Source organism: Pipistrellus hanaki (assembly GCF_964339955.1).
Source record: "Pipistrellus hanaki genome assembly, chromosome: 11".
In the NCBI taxonomy this organism is placed as follows: domain Eukaryota; kingdom Metazoa; phylum Chordata; class Mammalia; order Chiroptera; family Vespertilionidae; genus Pipistrellus; species Pipistrellus hanaki.
The window spans coordinates 5390578-5414962 of NC_140513.1; the positions used below are offsets into that span (position 1 = coordinate 5390578).

A 24385-nucleotide genomic window follows, 5' to 3' on the forward strand; every position below is an offset into this window, starting at 1 on the left:
AAGGGACTTGTAGCACTGGAGACTTGCATCATGCCATCACAATCCATCACCAGGAGGCCTGGGGCCCAGCGGAGGCCTCTGCTCCAGGCCTGGGGGTCCCTCAGCTCCCGCCTATCTCTTTGGGGCAATCCATCAAGGAGCCCCGGATGAATGGGCAGGGCCTACCTCTTTGGGGCGATGGATTGCAGGGCTCCCACACTGTGACCGGGCACAAGCCAGGCTGGGGGAATCCCCCCCTCCCTCGCCCTCCCCCAGTGCACGAATTTTGTGCGCCAGGCCACTGGTTTCTGATAATGAGAAGTGTCTTGAAGAAACACATGGAGGGGAATACAGTATTTGTCAGGGTGGTCCAGGAAGACTCTCTGCAGATGTGATCTTGGAATTGAACCTTAGGAAAGAACCAACCACAGGAAAAGGACTGTTCTTAGCAGAGGGTACAGCAAATGCAAAGGTCCTGGATGCACATGAGCATAGAAGCTTTGTGACAGAGGCAGATGGCATGGCTGGAGCTTAGAGAATGGGAGGCAGTGGACAGACAGGCTGGGGCCAGGGCCTGGAGGGCAGGCCACAGTAGGGGGTTGGGGTTTATTTGGAGGACACTAGAGGGTTCTGAGCAGGGGAGTGACATGACCTGATCTGTTTTGAAGGTCACTGTAGCTACTGTGTAGAGAACTGGGTTGGAAAGCCAAAAAAAACAGAAGCAGTGAAACCAGTGGTGGGTAAGGAACGATGATGACAAGATTGCTGGCCATGGGGATCAGGGATGGATTTGGGAGAAGGTCTGGAGGTGAAGCAGACAAGACTTGTCAATGGACTACATGTGAGGGAAAAGGAAAAGAGGATGACTGGGGGCCGTTATGTCCGGGTAGATGTTGACCTAAAAGCCATACGCTCATCAGCAGTTTGCTCATCATTCACTGAACAGCCCCAAGTCATCCTCTACCGAGACAGCTGGTGCACCAGTTCTGGGGACCCAGAGTCAAAGGTGACACAGCCCTGTGTCCTGTGGTGCATGTGGGAGAGAAAGTCCAGCAAGGACACATTACAGGTTCACCTTGGGGGGAGGGGGGGGTCAAGGAAGACATCACAGAAGAGCTACTGAGTTGGGTCCTAAAGGACCAGGGGCAGTGTTTCAGGGAAAGAGCAGAGAACAGGGGGGCAGTGTGAGCAGGTATGGAAGCGCGCAGGTATGCAATGCCAGTGTGCCAGGAGCACCAGAAATCCTCCCCCTTCTCCCTTTATCTCGGCCCCATGCTCACTCTAGACTAGGGGTGTCGAACTCAATCAGAGAAGGGGCCAAAATCTAAAATCCAGCCTAAATCGCGGGCCGAATGGTTTACTGAACAGTCATAAACTGACAATGTCATAAACTGACAGCGGAGTGCAGTGATGACAGCGCGGTGCGGGCCACATTGCAAGGCCTGGCGGGCTGGATTTGGCCCGCGGGCCTTGTGTTTGACACATGTGCTCTAGACAAACACGGGCACTGAGGCACAGCAGCAAACAAGCCAGGCACAGAGTCTGTTTGACAGGCGGCCCTGACACATCTGTGCAGCAAACATGGCGAAGTTTTTCCTAAGCCCTGAGCTGTGTGCAGTCTGATCATCACTGTCATCCTGACAATTTACCAAACGCTTTGTTTCAGGCGCTGGCTAAGGGTGTTTATGCATTAAAAAATTTTTTTTACAGATGAGGAAACTGGCACTCAGAGAGAAATTAACTCTGTCACTTAGGGATACAATTTGATGTGCTTGCATTGACTGTGTTGCCTGCCACACTGGAGGCAGTCTGGCCTAAAAGTAAGAGCACCAGCTTTTTTATTTTATTTTTTTCCACTTTATTATTTTTTTATTTTTTTTATTAAGGTATTATATGTGTACATATCTTACCATTGCCCCTCCCATACATACCCTCCCTCCCCAGAGTTTTTCGTCCATTGGTTATGCTTACATGCATACATACAAGTCCTTCAGTTGCTTATCTCCCCCATTTTAGTTGGGCCATTTTAATCTGTACATACCAAAATCCTATTTTCCACCCTCCCTCTGCCTCTCTCACCTCTCTCACCCCCCTCCCTCTCTCTCTCCCTCTGCCCCCCTCCCCATCTCTCTCTCTCTCTCTCTCTCTCTCTCTCTCTCTCTCTCTCACACACACACACACACACACACACACACACACACACACTGGCTGCTAACGCCTCCTTGGAAACCAAAACACAGCAGGAGAAAAAGCAATTCTCATGATGTAACTCGGCAAGCACGTGGCAGTTGTAGCAGAACCACAGAACAATCCCCCGTCTCTTGTTTCCCTGTGACAGAGTCTGGTCTGGTGTGTGTGGGCTCCAGAGGAGGGGAAGGAAAATCCCATATGCAACATTGGTTTTCTTCCAAACTCAGAATTCTGCTTCAGCGTTTCAGGCTCAGGAAACCGAGAAAATAACATGAGACAGTCTGGTGCAGACCACTGTTGAGCAGGCAGAATAACCACTTTTTTCTAAGCTTATGGAGACTGTTTCAAAGAAAATACACACATCCAGGAATGTTCAATTACAGGAGAGTGATCTCTTCCAAATGTTCGGACAAGTATGAAAATGGACGCCAGGCCCGCTTCCTCGGCCTGGGGCTGCTCTCCGCCGAAGTGGTCGAAGCTTGCTCCAGCTTCCTGCGCTTGAACAGAGGCTGCGACAAAGACGGATAGGAAGGAAACAACGCGGGATTCTCTCCACAACCCCTCCACCAGTATCTGGCCCACTGCAGGAGCGATAAGTGTACATATGTGTACACTCTCTGAACCACAGACACGGGACCAGATTTTGTGTTGCCAAAAGGTTTCTCTTGGGGCCCATCCCTCTGGGACTGGACCACCTGCCAGCACTCAGGAAGGCCGCCTTGTGTGGCTGGCACTGCTGTTATCTCTACCTCCTCCTGACCCTCTCTAAGCTGGCCAAGCATCTTTTCCTGGCAAGCAGCAGCGTCTGGCAGCTTTCACAGAGCAGCCTGGCCACGTAAGCACGTCAGACCTGCCATACCATCACTCACTACAGTGTCCACCCCCCTTTCCCGGCTCCTTTCTTGTCATCCCACCAGATATTCAACATCCCACCTCTCACCTCCTGACTGAGGGGCAGGGAATGGGCTGGGAGGCACTACTGTGTCCAAAGGCCACTGCACCTCCGTGGAGAGAAAGCAGCAGCGTTTAGGAGTGAGGGCAGGGTTTAGAGATTGAAGGTCAGCAGAAACCATGAAAAAGGGATACAGATGGGTATCTTCTCGGGAAAGGGAAGCACCTACATTTATGGAGCTGAGGTGGGATCTACACAAACAGGCAGGGATCCACAAAGTCAGGTGACAGACACTGGCCCACCCACCCCCACGCCCCAGCCCACACGCTGTGCGGAAGCCTGAGAAGCAGGGATGAATGAGCAAGGCCCATCTCGTCCTCAGAAACATCAAGTCCCCCGGGATGCCTAACCTTTGCAGGTAGGAGGACTTCCTGAACGTTTACATGAAAGTAAAACATGTACATGTTAAAAGTATATAAATTGGGGAGAAAGGTACAAAATAGAAAAATCCCCTCCCCCGACAGCCCCTGGGGCCTATGCCCAGGTTACACAGTTCACACCATGAAGGGCATCAGTTAAGCACACATCCATGTATGTAGAAATATAAGGAGATACATAGACATACCAGTATATATGAAAATGCATTTTAGAGACCTTCCTGTTCAACATTGCAAGTGATTTAGTTCTCTTTTTCACATCTGTTGGTTAAGAAAAACTCTTGAGCCCGGCCAGTGTTGCTCAGTGGTTGAGTATCAACCTATGAACCAGGAGATCATGGTTCAATTCCGGGTCAGGGCCCATACCAGGGTTGCAGGCTCAATCCCCAGTGTTTCTCTCTCTCTCTCTCTCTCTCTCTCTCTCTCTCTCTCTCTCTCTCTCTCTCTCTCTATCTCTTTCCTTTCCCTTCCTCTCTGAAATCAATGAAAATATTTTAATAAAAATAAAAAACCCTTGATAACAAAAAGCTGTGATAAATGACCAACACTTTTAAATGAATTTGTGGTTTAATAATCACAGCACTGTTTACATTCACTTGGAAAATAGGGAGACATACTACAGCACCTGGACAGCTGGACTCGGGGCCTTCCCACTGCCTGCAGCTCAGCTCGCTCCAGCCCATAGGTGCACGACCCGCCATCGATCGCAGATCTGGTGAACTCTGAACAGGAGGCTGTGGCATCGTCTCTGAGGCGGGAAAAGGAGCCAGTGCCTCTGTGGCTTAGAGAACAGACTCATCAGGATTTGAATTCTCACCTATCACTTACTCTGTGCCCTTGACAAGTTTCTGGACCTGGCCACGTCTCACCTTCGTCATCGGTAAAAATGGGAGAATCGCAGTCCCCCCCCCACACACACACACACACAGAGGTTGAAGGGTTCATAGGATGATGCACGTGAGAGTGCTGGGGCAGTGTCCCAATGAATGACAGCTGAGGCTAGTGCTAACCCCCTCACCACCGCCTTCACCCCCTGGGGCAGGGAAGGCATGGGCAAGACTACGAGAAACCAATTTAAAGTCAAGGCAACAGGAGGAATATGTGACGAGTGTGCAGTTCTCATAAGCCCAGGAACAGGTTCTCAAAAGAAAACTAATGCTCTAATTGGCAGGAGAGTTTTCATGTAAACGCTTCACGAAGAGGCCGGCTAGTGCTTCCCCATGCCCATGCGAACACATATAGTTACTCCTGAAACCAAACAAGGCTGCGGAAAACAGGTGAGAGATGCCACCTGCAGCCACTGGCTGGAAGGAAGACCTGATTTTTCCATCGGAAGCGTAGGCAGTTTTTCCCACAGGAAAATGGGAGGCCTAGGAATACTTGTGGGAGGGCTTGAAGAGAACTTCGGGAAATGGGGTAAGACAGAGAATGAAGAAACGAGGAAGGTCCACCGCAGACACCTGAGCCAGCTCTGGGATCTGATGGAAGAGCACCATCTTGTCAGGGAAAGGCCGCTTGCAAGGGGAGAGAAGTTCCTGACTCCCCCGGCCAGCTGGGCAGAAGAGGGAAGGCAAGAGACACAGGCAGGTTTTCTGGGCACTCCTGGGCATGTTCTCAAGCACAATTAGTTATATTAACAACGAAAAATATTAACGATGCAAGAGAAAGAGAGGAGGACATCAGAGAAGATGAAGCAAGCCTCAGAGAAGATGGGAAGGGTGGGCTGGTCAGCTGCCTCCCCTGCCCCTGGAAAAGAACGGTGGCACTACTCAGACCTGCCCTGGAGGAGGGCAGCCTGGGGAGGCAGGAGAAGCTGGTTTCCACAAGAGTACCAGCCAGCCGGGCACCTGTAAAACACCCAGGGCTCGATGAAGTCTCCTGGATGAGACGCTTTTAACGAAGCACAAAAATAAGACCATAAATTTCATCCAATGAGGACCTGGTGTGACCTTCTGAGCAGACGAGGAAACTGTCACAGACTGGGAGACTCATGAGACTCAACAACTAACTGCAGGGAGGAATCCTGGACTGAATCCTGGAACAGGAAAAGAGCGCTAGGGGGGACCCTGGTGACATTTGAAAAAGGTCAATAGTTTAGTTCACAGTATTGCACCAATGTTAATCTGATAGCTGTACTGTGGTTATGCAAGCTGTTAACATGTAAGCTGGGTGAATGGTATATGTGAATTTCTATTTATCTATCTGTAAGTGTAAAATTATCTATAATAATAAAAGCATAATATGTTAATTAGACCAGCCAGCCAAACGACCTTCTGGATGTCCTTCTGGATGACCTTCCAGATGAAGCCAGGGCTGCCAGGGCCAAGTCCTTTGCACAAATTTTGTGCATTGGGCCTCTAGTTTCAAAATAAAAAGTTTAAAAATTTAAAAAGGGATTCTACATCCTTACATGCCACTCCCCATCCCCAACGGAATCTCTACAATCAGGCCTATAACGAGGGCTGGCTCTTTACTGTACAAACCACTGTTGGTGAGTTACAGGTTCAGGTGTTTCACACGGGTGGCATGTGTTTCACACGGGTGGCAAGTGATGACTTCAATGTGAAAGACAAAATACGTCCAGGTCAATCAAAAAGTTTGAAGACCAATTACAAGTATTATTGGATAAAGATGCATGTCAAACTCAAAAACACTTGCAAAAAGATTAAACGCTGCTCAGCAAGCAATTTCCAATCATTTACAAGTGATGGCAAAGATTTTAAAGAAAGGAAAATGGGTACCACATCAACTGAACAAAAGACAAATGGAAAACCGAAAAGTCACCAGTAAAATGTTGCTTCAATGGCACGAAAGAAAGTCTTTTTGCATTGAATTGTAACTGGCTATGAAAAATGGGTTTATTTTGAGAACGCACAAAATCATGGATTGACCCAGGTCAACCATCAACATCAACTGCAAGGCCAAATCGCTTTGGAAAGAAGATAGTAATGCTCTGTGTTTGGTGGGATCAGGAAGGTGTGGTGTAGTATGAGCTTCTAAAACCAGGTGAAACCGTTAATACTGATTGCTACCAACAACAAATAACCAATTTGAACCACGCTTTGATTGTGAAACAACCAGAATGGGTCAGAAGACACGGCAAAGTAATTTTGCTTCGTGATAAAGCACCATCACACACTTCAAAACCAGTTAAAGACACGTTAAAAGATCTTTCTGGGAAATATTAACCCACTCACCAAATTCACCAGACCTTGCTCCTTCAGATTAGCACTTGTTCCGGTGGATGGCACACGTACTTTCTGAGCAGCACTTCAAAATGTATGAAGAAGTAGAAAATTAGGTCTCTGAATGGTTTGCCTCAAAACAAGAAAAGTTCTATTGGGATGGTACCCACAAATTATCTGAAAGGTGGGGGAAATGTATAGCTAGCAATGGACATTACTTTGAATAAAGCACTTTTGATGTTCCTCTTGAAATTATCATGTTTTCTTTTATTACAAAATCTGCATTATTAACCGGTACACCTAGTAACTGGTCTGACTGGTAGCGGTCCAGATCATTAACTGGGTCACACCCTTTAGGAGCATCACTAAGTGCCAAAAGGTCACACACCTGTTAAAGGCCCTATTTCCTCCCCACTCGCTGCTGTGAGATCCCAAGGTGAACAGAGCCCTGCCTGGGCTCAGCTCTCAATGACTCCCACATGTACCCCTCAGTGTGCCTGCCTGGCCTGCACGTTCCTGGACACTGCTGCTTGTCAGGGGTGTACAGAGAAAATGACATTTTTCACATCAAACTATTAAAAATAGATGTTGCTTTCAAAACCATAAACTGGGTCAACACATTCGCCTTCCCTGTTTCAAATCTTGTTAAAATGACCAAAGAAATAAGAAACAAGAACAAGAAATCTGATGCAGTGTTAAAATACAAGAAAGGATGACATCAACAACCAGAATGGAACTGGGTTGAGGAAAAAGCTATAGGTGTTAGACATCTGGCCATAAAATCAACCGTTTCTTCTATCCAAACAATAAATGGCAAAAATGTACTGGCACAAGAGCCTACATATATATCTTTTAAGAAATGTACAAATTTCATTTGAGGCAAATTATGAAATTTTACTAAAAGACCAAAAAAAGGAGTTTGAAATCAAAGGAGAGCTATTTCACTTCTCTTAATAAGGAAGAATATTGTAAAGACATCAATTCTCCCCAGCTGATACATGTATAAAAAGTAAGCTCATTCTAAATCCTAAGGGAATTCATTTTGGCATTCAACACATTTAAACTCCCATCTGGAAGAATCGTTAAAAGAGCTAAGTTTTCAAAAATCAGCATGATGAGAAGGGGCCTGTCCTGCCAGGAAGCCCCATGGAAGAGATGAACCAATTGGCAGAACAGAGCAGTCCATAACACAGGACCCAGGATACATGAGAATTAATATCTGACCAAGACGGCATTTCAAACAGTGATGAAGGCGGCACTAAGCAATAAATGTTGGTGAAACAATCTACTATCACTTGAGGAGGGCATTAGTTAAAAAATTTACCCCATCCTATATAATAAAAGGGTAATATGCAAATCGACCAAACTGTGGAACAACCTGTCGCCATGACACACACTGACCACCAGGGGGAGATGCTCAATGCAGGAACTGCCCGCTGGTGATCAGTGCTCTCCCACAGGGGGAACACCGCTCAGCCAAAAGCCAAGCTGACAGCTGGAAAGCACAGCGGTGGTGGCAGGAGAGCTGCGCTAAGGATGTGCAATTGACGGCTCCCAGACTGAGGGCACGGGCCGGGCTGAGGGACCAGCCCGCCCTGGCCCCCCAAGTGCACGAATGTCATGCACTGGGCCTCTAGTATTATATAGAAGAATAAATTTTTGATGGATTAAAGATTTTAACAAAAAATCCTCACAAAATAGTAGTAGATACACAAATCACTTTTTAATAGGCTTGGGGTGAAAAAGTCCTCTCTAGGGTGAAACAAAGGCCAGAAAACAAAAGAAACCATTGGCAGGTTTAGCTACATTAAAAATCAAAACTTCTGACTAGGAAAAGACATTATTAAAAAGATGAAAGAAAAGACAAAAAACAAAGTGGGGGGAAGATAAAAGACAATCTACAAAGTGGGGAAATGGTGTTTGTGATGTTACATGAGAGATGAGGAAGTAATATCCTTAATACAGAAACACACACACACACACACACACACACACACACACACACACCCGCCCTGGCTGGCTGGAGAGTCATCCTGTCACCAAAAGGTTCTGGTTCGATCCATGGTCAAGCCACATACCTGGGATGCAGATTCCATCCCTAGTCAGGGCACACAGGAGGCAACTTATCAATGTTTCTCTCTCTCTCTCCCTCTCTCTTCCTCTCTGTAAAGTCAGTAAAACCATATCCTCAGGTATGGATTAAAAAAATAAAAGAAGAAGATGAATCCCCCTCCAAGAGCTATGGCTCAATACTCAGCAGACATGTGGTCTTGGGCAGGGGCTTGTTACCTACAAAGAGAGAAGCTAAGAGCGGCACCTTTCACAGGTGTGAAGCTTATGGTATGAGGATTACATGAACGGTTGTGTGTACAGCACTAAGCCCAGAATCTGAGCAAAGCAAGGAAATCATCAGACTGGCAACCAGGGGGTATGTTCCAAGAAGGTCTCTGACTGCAACACCACCTACAAAAGGCAAGAGAACACTGAGAAACCACATGGCTGTGTTTCAGAACAGGCGGTGGAATGTGTCCATTCAAGGGGACACTAAGCAGAGGTTTAAAAGGATGAGATAGATCAATATTTACAGAGAAAGATGTCCACAAATTCAGGACATATTAACATTCATTCATTCAACGCGTATTTACTGAAAGTCTAGGTAAGAGACTATGATGACGTCTCTTATCTACACTAGTGTGTGTCAGGCACTGTTCCAGGTGCTGGGCACAGAGCAGTGAAGAAAAAGCCAGGAGTTCCCCTGTACATTCTGGAGTAAACAGACAACAAATAAAAATAAAGCGTTCAGTAAAATAAATGGTATGTTGGCTGGCAAAAGATGTTAAGAGAAAAAAGCAAAGCAGGGAAAGTGGGAAGGGGACGGAGTTACAATTTTGAAGGGGGTGGGGGGCGTCTGAGAAGCCCTCACTGAGAACGTGACATTTTGGACATGTTTTTAAATAGTTATGCATACTGTGAACACACATACTAGTACAGAGGATATCTATTCAATTGTTTATATCGTTGCTTCTTAAAGGTGTCATTGTATGACAATTTTACTTTATATTTTTTGTATACCTATTCTATTTTTTTAATTATTATGATAAACATTTATGAGAAGCATAGCATTTAAAGAGAAAATTGAAAATAAACTTCCATAGACAAGCACTTCAAGGATGGCTCACCACTAGGTATTACAGACTTAGGCGGTTGGAGTCAGATGTCTGGTGTTGTGGCGCCACCTGGTGGCCATTTCCTAACTGATAACTCTCATTTCCAACTGTGAAAGGGAAGCAAGAGGCAAAGAGGCACAACTGTATATAAAAACCCTCTTGCCCTGTGGATAAGGGCTGGGAGGGAAATAGGCAAATGAACACAGTTTGATTTGTGGGGGTGGAAGGCAATCGTGGGGTTTATTTAGCTTACTTTTCAATCATATAATGGTGCTTCATTCCTTTATGTGTAACTGCAATGAAGTAGCCCAATGGGACAGCCCAATGTGCTCACTGGAGGGACAGGAGTGGAGTGAGAGATAGCTGTGCAGCACAGAGCTAAGCCAGGCCATGTGCATGTGTCCCCAAGAAGGCTGGGAGATTCATAAGACAGGGACTCAGGTCACAAGGTACTTGGAAGAGGGGTCTTTCCCAATGAAAGGTCCCAGGAATCTGGCTGGCAGGAGCAGACACACCCCTTCCCTCAATAATTACTCACTGACTGAGCATGTGCTCAACCACTAAACTAGTGCCTCTGCAGTGAAAGCCAAAGGAGACGGAGGCGTCTCCCCTGGGTGAAGGGGAAGCAATGCTGATCACACCGAGAACACGGCATGGAATACTTGTCTCTTCTCCATCCTTCGGAAAAGGGCCTCTCCTTTGTGCACCCTCCATTTAACCTACTGTGGCACTTGTCACTATGGCAGAATACCTTTCTCTGGGCATCTCCCTGCTGAACCAGAAGCCACACCTATCTCATTTAACCTCAGAGATAAGACTTGTAAATCCAACAGTTCTGGACTTGAATCCTGGCACAGCCACCTACCACCTACATGACACTTGCAAGACCTGTAAGCTTCCATTTCCCCCTCTGTAGAGTGGGGATCTGGGACTGTACTCACCTCATGGGAGCATAAACTAACAGCCCAGCTGGCACACAGGAGAACCGGCGGGGGCCAGGCACCTATCTAAGAGCTTTACATGTCTGGCATTCCTGAGCTGAGGCCACCTCTGTGGAGTGTTGATCACAGTGTAAGGGCTCAAATGTTATTTTCTCCACAGTTCCCAGCACAGCTCCCCAAAAAGTCTGTTAGGTTCGCAATAAAAATGAATGAACTAATCCCCCAGCCTGCTGCAAAAAGGGGCAAGATTATAGCAAGATGGCAATGCTTTAAGCCACCCCATGAGTACCCCCAGCCAACTGCAAAAAAAAAAAAAAAAAAAGGCTCAAGAACTACACAAAAGGACTTCAAGGAGAGAAGGTGCTCTGGCAGGTGCAAACATCCCTGCAGTACAGGGGAGATGGGGAAGAAGGGGGTAGAATTGGCACAAATACCTGGGGCTAATGCACTGGGCTCAGGTTCAGGTTCAGATCAGGCAAGACCCATGTAGAACCACCCCAGAGAAGCTTCAGCTAAAAGTGGGTGAGACTTGTCCCACTGGAGTGGCTCAGTGGTTGAGCATTGACCTATGAACCAAGAAGTCAAGGTTCAATCCTTGGTCAAGGCACACGCCCAGGTTGCAGGCTCAATCCCCAGGGTGGTGCATGCAGGAGGCAGCCAATCAATTATTCTCTGTCATCATCAATGTTTCTATCTCTACCTCCCTCTCCCTCCCTTCATCTCTGAAATCAATAAAAATATAAATAAATAAATAAATAAGTAAACAAATGTGAGACTTGCCATTTCCCTTCCCAGGCTCCCTAAAGTCTGACCTTCAACACACCCAACCAGCAATCACCCATGTGAAGATCATGCCTGGTCCTTGCTTTCCATTTGCTTCCTCCCCTTCCACCCATCCCCCACTCCCTTGCATACCAATCCATTCCTAAGTGGTCAGGGCCATAGTCCTCAGAGGGTAAGATCGGAGACAATGTTATGCAGAAAGTTGGGTGTGAGGAAACGAGGGGGCATTTAAAGGCACCCAACCCACTGAGAATCCCAGGTGCTGTCTGTGGGGGAGCATGTTCTGTGATGAGAGTGTGAAGTCCCTCTTCCAGCCCCTGCCCCCCCATTCAGCCCCTTAGACATGGCTTCCAGACACGGAAGGAGAGCTGTACAGACCAGAACAGGTGTCAAAATGTCACTGGAGCAGCTGGTGCCATGCCCACTCTGCTGTCTCCCATCCCAGTGTAAACAGGGTTAGGTCATCTCCTGTCCCTCCTCCCTGCTCCTTTCCCTGTCTTAGTATCTCTGCTCTGCTTTGTCCTTCAGCTAGAGAAGGTCACGGGGTACTTTCCTCAGGTGCAGTTAATAGATAATGCCACGTTCTGTGCCCTCCCGGGTTTTAAATGTCGTTCTTTGCAATGAACTGTGAGTGACATCTTGGCTGGGTACACAGTGCTGCAGCCCTCCCTTTGACAGTCTGGAGATGCCAATCCAATGTCTTCCAGCCTCAGGGTTGCACACGAGAAGACCAGCGAGAGTCTGACTCTCTTTCCTTTGAAAACAACCTGTTCTTCCTTCCAACAAGATTTTAAGATTTTTCTCTCTTTCTTCTTGGAGTTTAGGAACTTTACTAGAAAGCAGGTCTAAGTATCGGTCTCAGTGTGAGCTTAATGAATCCGTTTAATCTAAAGAATCAAATCTTTCTTCAATTCAGTGAAATTTTCTTCAGTGACTCCTCCACCTATTGCTTTCTCTCCTTTGAAACTCCCATTATTCCCACGCCAGATCCTGTGGACAAGGTCTCCAAGTACCTCACATATTAATTCATTATTTCCACTTCTTTGTGTTACTATTCTGGGTCATGGGGCATTTCTTCTATTTGACCTTCCAAACCACTAATTTCAGTTCTTGTATCAATTTTAAAACTCAAAAGCCCTGTTTTCAGTTTCAGAAAGCCTCTGGTACTCTGTACTCCCGTCCCTCAGCAAGTTCTCTCCCCATAAGTTACAGCCCTTATGCATCCTCTCCATCCATCCTGCCTCACAGGACCCCCTGCTCTGAGTGCAAGGCTGTCCCTGCAAATGAGCTGTCCTCTGACTTGGCCTGCTGAAGGGCACGGGCTCTCATACCCGGTTCATGCCAGGCTACTCTAGCTTCTGAAGCAGTAGCAGGCCTGTGGCCCTGCACAACCTGACAGCCTTTGCTCAAGGGGCCCCAACAAAAGGAGCTGGCAACCCATGACCTTCCTGCTGCGAAGTGAGGAGCAGATCCTCTGCCCTGTACGGGCCCCCCCCCCCCCCCCCAACCTCTGGTGATGACAGGGGAGAGGCAGTCCTCCACCAGCTGCTTGTACTGGGAGCAATTCTGCCCAGTTCTAATCAGACCGAAAGCACAGACAGTAGAGAGGAACTAAACTGACCCCAAGTCAAATCTCAACTCTGCTACCCGTGTGCAGTGTGACCTCTTTTTTCTCATGTGCGTACTGTAAGCCAACCGTTGTTTCCAGTGTTCTCCTTAGGGAAACCGATCCCACTGGTAAGTTTTGGGGAACTGCTTCTTCTAAGCACTACATGATTACTTGTCCTGTAGTTAATCACGAAACATCAAGGGAGACTGGGGCCCTGCTTCAGAAGCATCAGAAACTTCACCTTCTGTCTCTTTTGTGATAATGGGTTGACAGAAGGGTAAGACTACAAGAAAATCTCAAAAATATAAAATACTTCAGCTTTTAACATTTTTGTAACTGCTCCTACCTGAACAGAACCTCCTATACTCTCTGCCTCTTGCCATATTCTTTCATGTTATATCAAGACCTGAGGGCCATGGCTGCAAAGGGATAGATGCTGGGAGCCCTCAAAGATTCCATGTTGCTTTCCGAGCACCTATTGTAAGATATGAAGCAAGGCACTGCATGGGATACAATAATAAGCAAGGCACATTTCCCACCTTAAAAGAGCTTAAAAGTCTAGTCAAGGAGGTAGAGCAGGAAGGACAGGGTAAATCAGAAAGCAGAATGCAATGCAGAATGTGGCCAGGGCCATGAGAGGGGGTCAAAACACATGCCACAAAGGTTTAAAGGAAGGCGAGCTCCAGTGAGCAGAGGAAGGCTGGAAAGCATTCTTAGAAGAGGTACCAAATGGGGAGAGCAGGATCTCAGGGAGCAAGAGTTGCAGGGGGAAAGAGTGGAGAGTGGCAGCTGGTTGCCCAGTAATTGTCATTTCTTCATATTCCCTCACCCCATCCTCCCATGGCCAAGTATAACCCACACAAAGAGCTGGCCCTTTCTGAAGGGTCTGGAGCTAAGACAGCTGAAAGCAAGGAAGGGAGCTGAACTTAGAGGAGAGGAGAGGGCTTGCAGGGAGCTACATGGACCTGAGCTTGAGAGAAAGGAGGATGTCCAGGTAACCCCAGCTGCTGGGGAGTCAGATACAGAACATTTGTCTTCTGACCAATGGGAGCAAAAGGGTGACAGCACAACAGGGTAGCAACAAGCTTTTACACATGGGGGAAGCAGAGAAAGAAAAGAACCTTGACATAAGAACCACAGAGAAAACCCCAGGTTTAATCTGGGAAAAAGGATCCCTTGACACACACACACACACACACACACACACACCCCGTGTATGTGTTTGGCTCACCAATGATGCCTGAGGGCCCCAAAGCCCCTCCCCCTGTGCCCCTGCCCCTCTCTCCAGTTCCACCACCACCTCCTGGTCCCACACTTCATGCACCAGCAACAAGAAACCAATCCAAACACAGGATGCTGACCAAGGAGCTTGAGGCTCACCCCTGGCCACCTGCTTCCCACAGCTAGGCCGGCCTCTGCTCAGGCTGTTCCATCTGTTTTGACTTAGAGCCACAGCTCGCCAAACCTTTGGTTTCTTCCCTACCAACAGTTTTTTAAAAAAGTAAGCACCTCTCACATACATATATTTATTTGTAAATTAAGTATATGTTCTAATGTATCAGCATGTTATGTACATTATAAAACTACAAATGATCAAAGAGATAAAGATGAAATATGTTAAAATAATATTTTATTTTGTTTTATTTTATTTATCAACAATACAAAAACTTTCATTCTCATTAACAATAGTTTTAGTGAGAGCAATGTGATTGAGAAGCTTCCTCTTTCAGTTTTAAATAAACTTTTTATAGAAATGCAACATGTGTTCAGAAAAGCACACGGGGCAAAGAACTGTCACAGAGTGAATACCCGTGAACAGCACCCAGACGAAGAGACAGAGCGCAGCCAGCCCCAGAACCCACCGCACCCTCTTCTCTCTGCCTGCCTCCCCCCGGCAGCCACTACTGACTCCTAGGCTTTGTATGAATGCAATCACACAGTATGTAACCTGTGTCTGAGTGAACATTATGTCTAAAATCCATCCTTTTCCACTGAACGAGTATTCATTAGTGCTTCCTGATGACAGTTTTGCCTTGTGGGAGTTTACCACATGCATTTTCGTCCATCCTACCACTGACGAACACACAACTCTCTCCCGTCTGCCTATTACAGACGTGCCGCTATAAACATACTTGAGCACAACTTTGGCACACACTCATATGCCTTCCTGCTGTGTTGATACCTAGGAGTGGATCTACAGGATCACAAGGCAAGTGTATGTTCAGCTTTGGTAGATGAGGCCAGTTTTCCAACTCCGGCTAAACTAACTAACACGCCCACCAGCAGGGTCTGGCAGCCTGGCTGCTCCACAACCTTGCCAACACTTGGTATGGTCTTTTCCTTTTTCTCATTTTAGTCATTCTGGTGGGTAAGATATCGCAAATTATTACAATCCCTTTTGAAGATGAGGAAGGAAATGAAGTGCCTCTCTCCAGCTCACAAACCCGAGATGGTCAGAGCAGGAACCCAGGTCTTTTGACTCCAAAAAGGGCACTGTTTCCATTGTTTCCACTTATGTAGGAAGCAAAACATTCCTTCCTACATGAACACCTTACAAGAGGCTAAAGCAGAACATGCTTGTGGAGACTCACATAAAAATGTCTGGATATATGTACCCCAAATACTACCAATAAGAGGATGGTTGCTTTTTTTGTCTACCTTTGTTTTTTTAGTTTGCTACAATTAACATTTAATAATGAGGAAAGAACTATTTTTAAAAATTGAGACCTAATTTACATACCAAAAGATGTACCTTTTCTGCAGAATTCAGCAGTTGCTAGTATATTCACCAAGTTGTGCAACTATTAACACTCTCTAATTCCAGAACCTTCTCATCACCCCCAGGAGAAACCCTGTATCCATTGGCACTCCATTCCTCCCTTCTCTCAGCAGCCACTCATCTGCTTTCTGTCTTTATGGATTTGCTTCTTCTAGACATTCATATAAACAAAATCATAACATATGTGGCCTTTGTGTCTGGTGTCTTTTACTTAAAATGTTCTCAAAGCTCATCCATGGTATAGCATGAATCAGTACTTTGTTTTTTATGGCTGAATAATACTTCATTATATGGATATACCACCTTTTGCTTATCCATTTGTCATTTAACGATATTTGAGCTGTTTCCATTTGCTATTATAAATAATACTGCTATGAAAGGAATGTATAAGCTTTTGTATAGACATATGTTTCAGTTCTCTTGGGTAAATACCTATGAGTAGGATTGTCAGGTCACGTGGTAACTTGATGTTTAATTTTTTGAGGAACCGCCAAATTGTTTTCTAAAGAATGTGCACCATTTTACATTCCCACCAACAGTGTGCCACCCTGCAGAAAGAAGGTGCCATGCTAATTCCCTGTCTTTCCGAGGGCATTGGAAAAGATAATGCCCAGAAGAATAACCATACAAGTGGCCCCAGGTATTCTGCATACTACTCAAATCTTTCATCCCTCACATCTGGATCGCTCTTTGGAGTGCAGTGTGTTCATACACATGATCTCTGGTTTGAGCAGGAATGCTATTCCTGCTTCTATTAATAATGGTTTAATGTTTTATCTTCTTTCAGTAATTGTTTCATTTGTATTCTATTTTATAAGTACAATCACAACATTACTTAGAAATAATTTTATACTTGAATGGTTCCACTCTCACTGCCAAATCCTTTCCTACGCTGACTTGCCCATTCATGGTCTTTTTCTTTGATTTATCTTTCAGTGGCCAGACACACCTCGTAGTGATTTTTTTCTCAGGAATGGTGCATGGCTGTAGCTAACGCTACACACAAGGTATGTCTTTGCAAGACTGAAATGAGTTTCTTTACTGTCAAATGTGAACAGAAACTTGGCTGAGTATAAAATTATCGGGTCACAACCCTCTTCCCTGAAAACTCGATGGGTACCGCTCCATAGCCTTCTGGAACCTACTGTAGGCAAGTCTAAGTCCAGTGTAGTCTTTTTTTCCCCTTTGACTTTAAGTTTCCTTTTGCCTAGATGCTTATATATCTTCTCTTTAGTCTCAAAATTTAAAAATTTCTTTACCTGGATATTATTTTAAGTGTTACCTAGTTTTCTAGTTTTGCCTGATTCATGATGAACCCTTCAGGTCTCCTTCAGTTCAGAAAAATTGAGGATAACTTCTATTCCATTTGTTCTGATCTCCGATCTGGTCCATCATCATGTCTGGGCTTTCCTGTTGCTTTCTTGACCCTTCTGAGATGGGCAGTGGGTCCTCCTCTTTACTCCTTAACTCTCTGCAGTGCCGGCTAATTTCAGATGCTGGCATTGTGTGGTTTATTTCCTTATGTCCTTTAAGTCTCTAGCTCCTTTTTCATCTGTCTGCTGACTCATCATCTCATCTTTCAGAGAATCTATAACTTCTCCGAGAGAACAAACATGATGATGTTTGAAATGTATTTCAGTCTTGTGAATAAAGGCTTGGAAACTTTCCCCAAAGCCTGCTCTTCCTCTAGTTCTTGCATGCCTTGTTTATTTCCCTTCATGCTGCTGATCTCCTCGGTTGGTCCTTGTGAATATTAGTGTTTCTATTTGTTCATTCTTGAGTGAACACAGATATTTACCCAAAAACAGTGTAGTCAGATTCCCTTCCGTTTCCTCTATATGTGCTGATGCATTCAAGGTCTCCTGGACAATCCAGGAGCTAAGGTCCAGAACCACATCTGTCACTCATCAACTGTGACCATTCTTTAGTCAACATCTTCATTTCTCTTGCCTCAGTTTCCTTGTATATAAAACAGGAAAGTTGAGCTAATCTTTAAACATCCTTTAATTCTACATTTTTTATACTCTTATAAATCATACAGATTTAAAGTTTCATTAGTCTGAAATTAGTTATCAAGAATTTTGCTAAATATATGTATAAACAATACTCTATTTGTTAAGGCTTACTGTACTTTATTTCAAATTATGTAAACCACAAACATTAAGCTCAAGAAATAACTTCATTTGATTATATATAAGAAGAAAGAGAGTTCTAAACAATTTACCAAGAGCTAGCAGAATACATGCCCTAAGGATATACTGGAAATGAAATGTGTGCAAGAAGACAAAAGCTATACACAAGCAACGGAGAGTTAGCTTTCCTCCCTTACAGTTTCTGCAGTGTCCTGTCAACACCACGACATTCAGTCTTGTCTAAACACTGAATACCAGTCAGAGACTATGATAACTGACCATGTCATCACTGGGCCAGTCTTTCCACAGCTCACAAACATTTTAAGGGATAACACTCATCGAGAGCTTCCTACTGGCACACACTCCATATGCATCATCCCATTGAATTCTGCCAACCACCTGCTCGGAGATGTCCTCCATAGTCTCTGGCTCTGTAGTCTCCAACATGTCTTATTGGGTATGCCAAGAATGTAGGGTCCTGGCCACCCTAACCCAGGCCATTTGGGTAGTGAGTCCTTAGGCAAAGACAGAATTTGAAACCAGCTAGCTCTGCACCCTACTGTGAACCACTTCTTTATATGCTATCCCACAGGAGCTGAACAGCATGTTACACTCTGTACTGGAACATGCACTCCCATCCATCCATCTGCTCCCTTCTCTTTGCCTAAGCATTGGGGCTTCTCAACTCCTCAAACATTAACCCCTCTTTTTTTCCTCCTCTAGGAAACAATGGCTTTATACCAAGGTGGTTGGCTCTGGTATTAGGGACAGGTACTTCCGAGTTATCCCTGATCCTTTCTTAGTACTCCCCATCTGTGGCTTTCAGCACCAGGGTCAGTGACAGCCCGGTCTCTGCCTCCATCCTACACTCCTAGGTCTTTGAGTTCAGGATAATACAAAACACATGTTGGGTCATAGATCAGTTTCCCATTGGCTTTCTTGGATTAAAACCTCTTCACTGGATTCTGTAAGCTGATCTCAGTCAGGCATTTAGACCTAACAGGGGGATTTCCACTTTTGCCAGTTTAGGATCTTTCCTCCACGGGCAGTCTGGATAGATACTCTGAACTCTGGACCTCAAAGTTCTGGAAATTCTATAGCAGTCTCTTTCCGGCTCCCCAAACTCAAATACAGAAGGGACCGACAATGTGCTCCCAAGTCACAGAGCTCCCAGGTTTGGTTGCAATAGCCCCCTTACTCACCTCCCACATTCCAGTCTCCTCCCACATCACCCATCCTCCACCAGGACATAACTGATGGCGCTTCTCTCCTTCTATAACTCAAAATGATTCTCCATGCACCACAGGATAACATCTGAACTTCGGAGCACCGCCTGCAAGTCCCTCTGAGAACTGACCTCAAACCACTTCTCCAACCTCATCTCCCTTAGCTCGTCCTCCCCGCTTCACCACAAGCCTCATCCCAGCAGCACACCCAGCACACCTGAGGCAGCGCACACTCTCTCCTGCAGTATGTCACCCTTCACCTGGGAAACTGAAAATCTACCTTTAACATTTGGTCCCATAGGCTTCCATTTCCACCACTTCCACCCCTGGCACAGCATCATTTATTCATTCCTATATCTGTCAGGTCTGTGGACTCCTAAGGACAAAGAGTCAAGCCAGTTACATGTTCAGTAAACGTTTACTTCATGAATAAAAACCACTAATGAGACCAAGGTATTCTTCCATCCCCTGAAGAAGCATAGGTAGCAACAGATCTTTAAAGCAATAAAAATAAGCCCAGCTGCTATACTGGAAATCACGAAGGAATGTTTCAGTAAGAATGGTTTGGTGACAGATGGGAGCTCTGAAGAAGAAGACTGAGCAACTGTAGAATTTGTCAGAATTCCCAGTGCAGGTCAGGAAATCAATGCTGTGAATGCCGGGGCAGGATCACTATAGTGTCTCCCACGTATCAGTGTCCCAGCCACACTGGCTTGCTGTTGCTTCTTGAATTCACCAGGTCCTCGCTCACCTGGGACCATGACAGATACAGTGCTTCACCAGGCTAACTCCAATTCACCTTTCCTCTGAGAGGCTATCTCTGACCCTCCTAGCCAGATAAAACCATCTGTTTGTGACCTCTAAGCCCTTGTACTCCTCTTTTGGAGCTATTATCATAATTCATTTTTCATATACTTGTTATTATTTTTATATGTATTGAACTCTGCTACTAGACTGTAAGCTAAAAGATAGCAAGGACCAGACCTGTCTTTCTCCTCTACTGTAGCCCCACAGTAAGCATAGTGCTGGCGCTCCACAGGCCCTGAACGACTGGATAAATGGGTGGGTGGATGGATGGATGGATGGATGGATGGATGGATGGACAGATGGGCCGGCAGGCAGGTACATCTAGAAGACAGGGAGGAACAAAGAGGAATAAGGCTACCTTTGATTGTTGGTACAATACTTTAATACTACCCAACTCTCTTTACTCTGACTCAATCCTCACAAAACCATTTCAGATCTTAAAACTGGGGCTTCCCAACTGAAGAAAGGATGTGTCCACACAGGAGATATTGCTGTTTACTTGGGAAGCAGGTGTCACAGCAAACTGACACACCTAGCATTCTGGCTTCATATTCAGTGATCTTTCTGTAATACCAGGCTGCTCTCTCTGTTCCACAAGTATACTGGTCATAATGGTGACACTAAGTTCTAAGAATCTCTCAGCCTTTAAGGAGCCCTCGAATATCACGATGAAGCCCCTGTGACCAGTGTGTGTTGCTAAAAGTCCATCAGATGCCCTGCCTTTACTCAGCCAGAGATATGCACTAAGTCAGGTCTTAGGTCCTCTTCCCATGCAGTCACACTGCAGATTCAACAGAAAACCTTGCTGCAGAGGTTTCATTGGAGAGAAATGCTTCTTTGTGGCCATGGTCTATACACAATGTTCCATGAGCTGCTGCAGCTATTGAGAAATTGCAATATGCAAATGGATACGCTGAAGTCCATGAGTGTTGCTGGGTAGGGAATCGGGACACCTGAGTATGAAACCCTGGCAAAGTTCCCATGCTCATCCAGAAAGTGGGAGAGTGGACTCAATGATCTCTAACCTTCGGGAAGGACTAGCACTGTATTTGATGAGCACAAAGGCCACAGCAGTGCTCACTGCAAAACAGCCCAGTAGCAGTTCTACCCAGAGATAAAGTAGAGAAAAAGCTAATGGAAGCAACCAGCATCTTTTGAAAATATCAAAAGAAAGCTACATGTCAATCAGCAAGTAACTTCTGATTTTATTAAAAAACTTCACAACAGGAATGAATTCTAATCTTAGCTATCAGCATCAATGATTATTATACTGGAGCCTTTACAAGAAAGACCAGGGTTTCCTGGTCCCTAGAATGAAACCAGACCTTAAAACCCATCACTCCAAATTGAACTCAACTCCTCAAATTTCATAATCAGGAAATTAAAATAATGAAAACCAAGGGAAAATACTACAAATACATCTTTTCAATTAACCTGTTTCCTTACCACATTTGTGACTCCTCCACTGTATGTCAGAAATCACCCCTTGAGGCGGCCTAAGGTTTGAGAAAAGACATGTGAGAAGCCCCAAACTTCTCCCATAGCTACACCCTGAACAGTCTATACTCTCTGAGCTTCCCTTTTATCCTCTGCACTTCAAAGCCTACCCCCACTACCATGCAGAATAAATATGATGCTGAAAAATCAGCTGTCAAGAGACTTTGTAAAGTGTTGGGATATTTTATAATAAAGGGACCTCAGATCCAACCAACAACCTTCTCATTTTATAGATTTAAATCAGTGCCTGGGCACTCATTCAACAAACATCTATGGATGGAACACCTCCTATATGCCAGGCGTTGAGGATCCAATGGTGATCAAAGCAGCCACAGTGCACGATCTGATGGGACCGTATTATGCCACACCAGAGGAGACAGACATCACCAACAATACACTGAAGAGCATACTGTTACACAGTGCAAGCCTTGCTAAGAATTTGGTCTTTTTACTATAAGAATTTAGAAACCAATGAAGGGTTTTGAGCAGAGGGAATGACATACTCAGATCATCAGGGCAGGAGGAAGTGCAGACTCTTGCTCTGCAAAGCAGTAGGGGGGTCACAAGGAAGTGGCTGTTGGTCACACAGTGTTATTACATCCTACAGCAGGGTGCTTGTTGGGACAGCTTAATGGGGAAACAATCTTCAAATGCCAGTGAACAGTGTTTGATAAATGATGCCTAGAGGGGGAAAAGAAACAGCCACAGAAAGGACACAAAATAAGAAATATTTCAAAATAGAGAAATCCACTAATTCCATATAATAGACTTTATTGCCACAAAGAGACACAACAAATTCTCCTAAATTTATTAACTTGTTTTCCATAAATATTTAATTATTTAGAAATGTACCAAAAGTACAGATTCCCTTGACCTAGTTATCAAGCTTATACAAGAGTGAGAATTATTGTATCCATAAACATGAATTTAATTACGTTCATTATTCTTTCTTTCCTCTCCAATAAGATGATCGTAAAGAAACCTTTGACTGTTGAAGCCAAGCATTTAATTTTCTTCTGATTAGTCAAGTAACTGTCTTAAACTTAAAATAAAACCTTATAATAAAAATATTTAAATCCCAAAGAGGGAAAGTATAATATTACTTCCTATTGAAGACCCATTATTTACATGGAATCACAGAAGAAAAGAAAGAACTGGGGACACCAGCCTTCAGTTCCTGAACTGGCCTGAGAGAGGGCCCACCCTCAAAGTGACTGTCCTCTCCCATATCCAAAGTCTACAGCTGATATATGGCACAGTACATTTCTGTCTTGGAATCAGCACTCAAATACTTGAGGAATGAAGTAACAGAGTCCAGAGTCTGGGTTTCACCAGAGTCCTGATGACTTATCGGTAAGAGTCTGCCAATAATTGGTGGCATGACTTGTCTAAGCAGAGCTCCATCACAATGTCCACAAAAGCTTATCCTGAAGACTCAGCAACAATGAAAGCAGGAGACTCTCTGTGCAGTAATACACATGCAACAATGCTCCCATCACAGTGTAGACAATGAAAGTCAGAGGAGCATAACTGGGAATAGTCACTTGTGCCTACAACTTAGTAGGTTTCACAAAGAAGGGAAATTTGAGTTGGGAAGCCATTCTCAAGTCACCCAGGGAGAAGTCATGGTTTCCTGCCTCCATGGCCCCCACAGTGGCCACCTCCCCACCATCACTCCCACCATGCTGTTTTATAATCAGTGACTGTGTGCCTGTCTCCCTGAATAGTATATGAGCATCTCAAGGGTAGGACTTTGGGCATTCATTCTCCATGGCTCATCCTCAACTGCTAAGTAAATATCTACTGATGAAGAATAAGAGTCAACTTTAGATTATTAATAACATACCAGCTATCCTTCTTTGAGCACCTACTACCACCTGCTTATTGCTGAAAGTACTTATCTGTACGGTCTCATTTCCTCTACACACACACACACAAAAAAAAAAAAAAAAAGTCAGATCCTATTATCATTATCCATTTTACAGATAAGGAGACTAAAACACAGAGAAATTAAGTAATACAGTAAGTGACAGAGCTGAACTATGAATCATATGTGAATGAAGTCAGTTTTCAATTACTAGTGAACAAAGTCTTTACTTTCTCTGTCCTCTGCCTTGAATATAAAAAGGTGGGTTACCCTTTGGTCTATTGTTCACTGGGCCCAAAGCCATTTGTTTCCTAGAGAAGAACAAGGGCTGTCTCTTGTTATTCTTCTAAACAATGACTGCTAACCAATACTTAGTAAACACCATTGAGGCGGGAGGTGGAATGGAGATCAAAATTGGGCTTTCAATATCAGTCAAAAACATTTATTTAGGAGGAAGTCTACCTACCAATTGAAACATTTTTTCCAATATTGGAATAATTTCCAAAATAGATCAAGTTAATAGATGAAACAGCAAGAGTGTGTACAGAATGTTATAAGGGAAAAAGTATATAATAAATTTAAAAAATAGTAACAGTGCTTGCCTCTAGGGAGAACTAGGAACTAGAACCTCAAGGCAAGAAATTCTACATTTGTTCCTTCTTTGAACTACTTGCCTTTAAAAATATCCATGTGTGATTGTTTTTAATTTCTTAAAAAATAAGATAAAAACATCATTTAAAGAAGCCACTTATTGTCAGGCCTTTCCCAAATACTCACATACATATTATTATAACCATAAAAAATTATGCATGTTTATGAACATAAATTGGATAAACTTAATTTGGGGTGAAATAAGACTGTTGAACAATTTTTGTCTTTCATGTTGAGGTTCAC

At 44.7% G+C, this 24385-nt stretch overlaps 1 protein-coding gene across 11 annotated transcripts in view; it reads right to left on the reverse strand.

Annotated features, from left to right (window-relative positions):
• RALGPS1 (Ral GEF with PH domain and SH3 binding motif 1) overlaps positions 1 to 24385 on the reverse strand; it is a 241292-nt gene that overhangs the window by 186202 nt on the left and 30705 nt on the right. Inside the window, exon 1 of one of the 11 annotated variants that reach the window (XM_084898362.1) lies at positions 6696 to 7014. The exons of 9 other annotated variants lie outside the window; for them this stretch is intronic. The gene's annotated coding sequence lies outside the window, so the exon portion shown is untranslated. Of the gene's footprint in view, positions 1 to 6695; positions 7015 to 24385 lie in introns of those variants that run through there. One more of the 11 variants, XM_084898358.1, reaches the window with a different exon arrangement.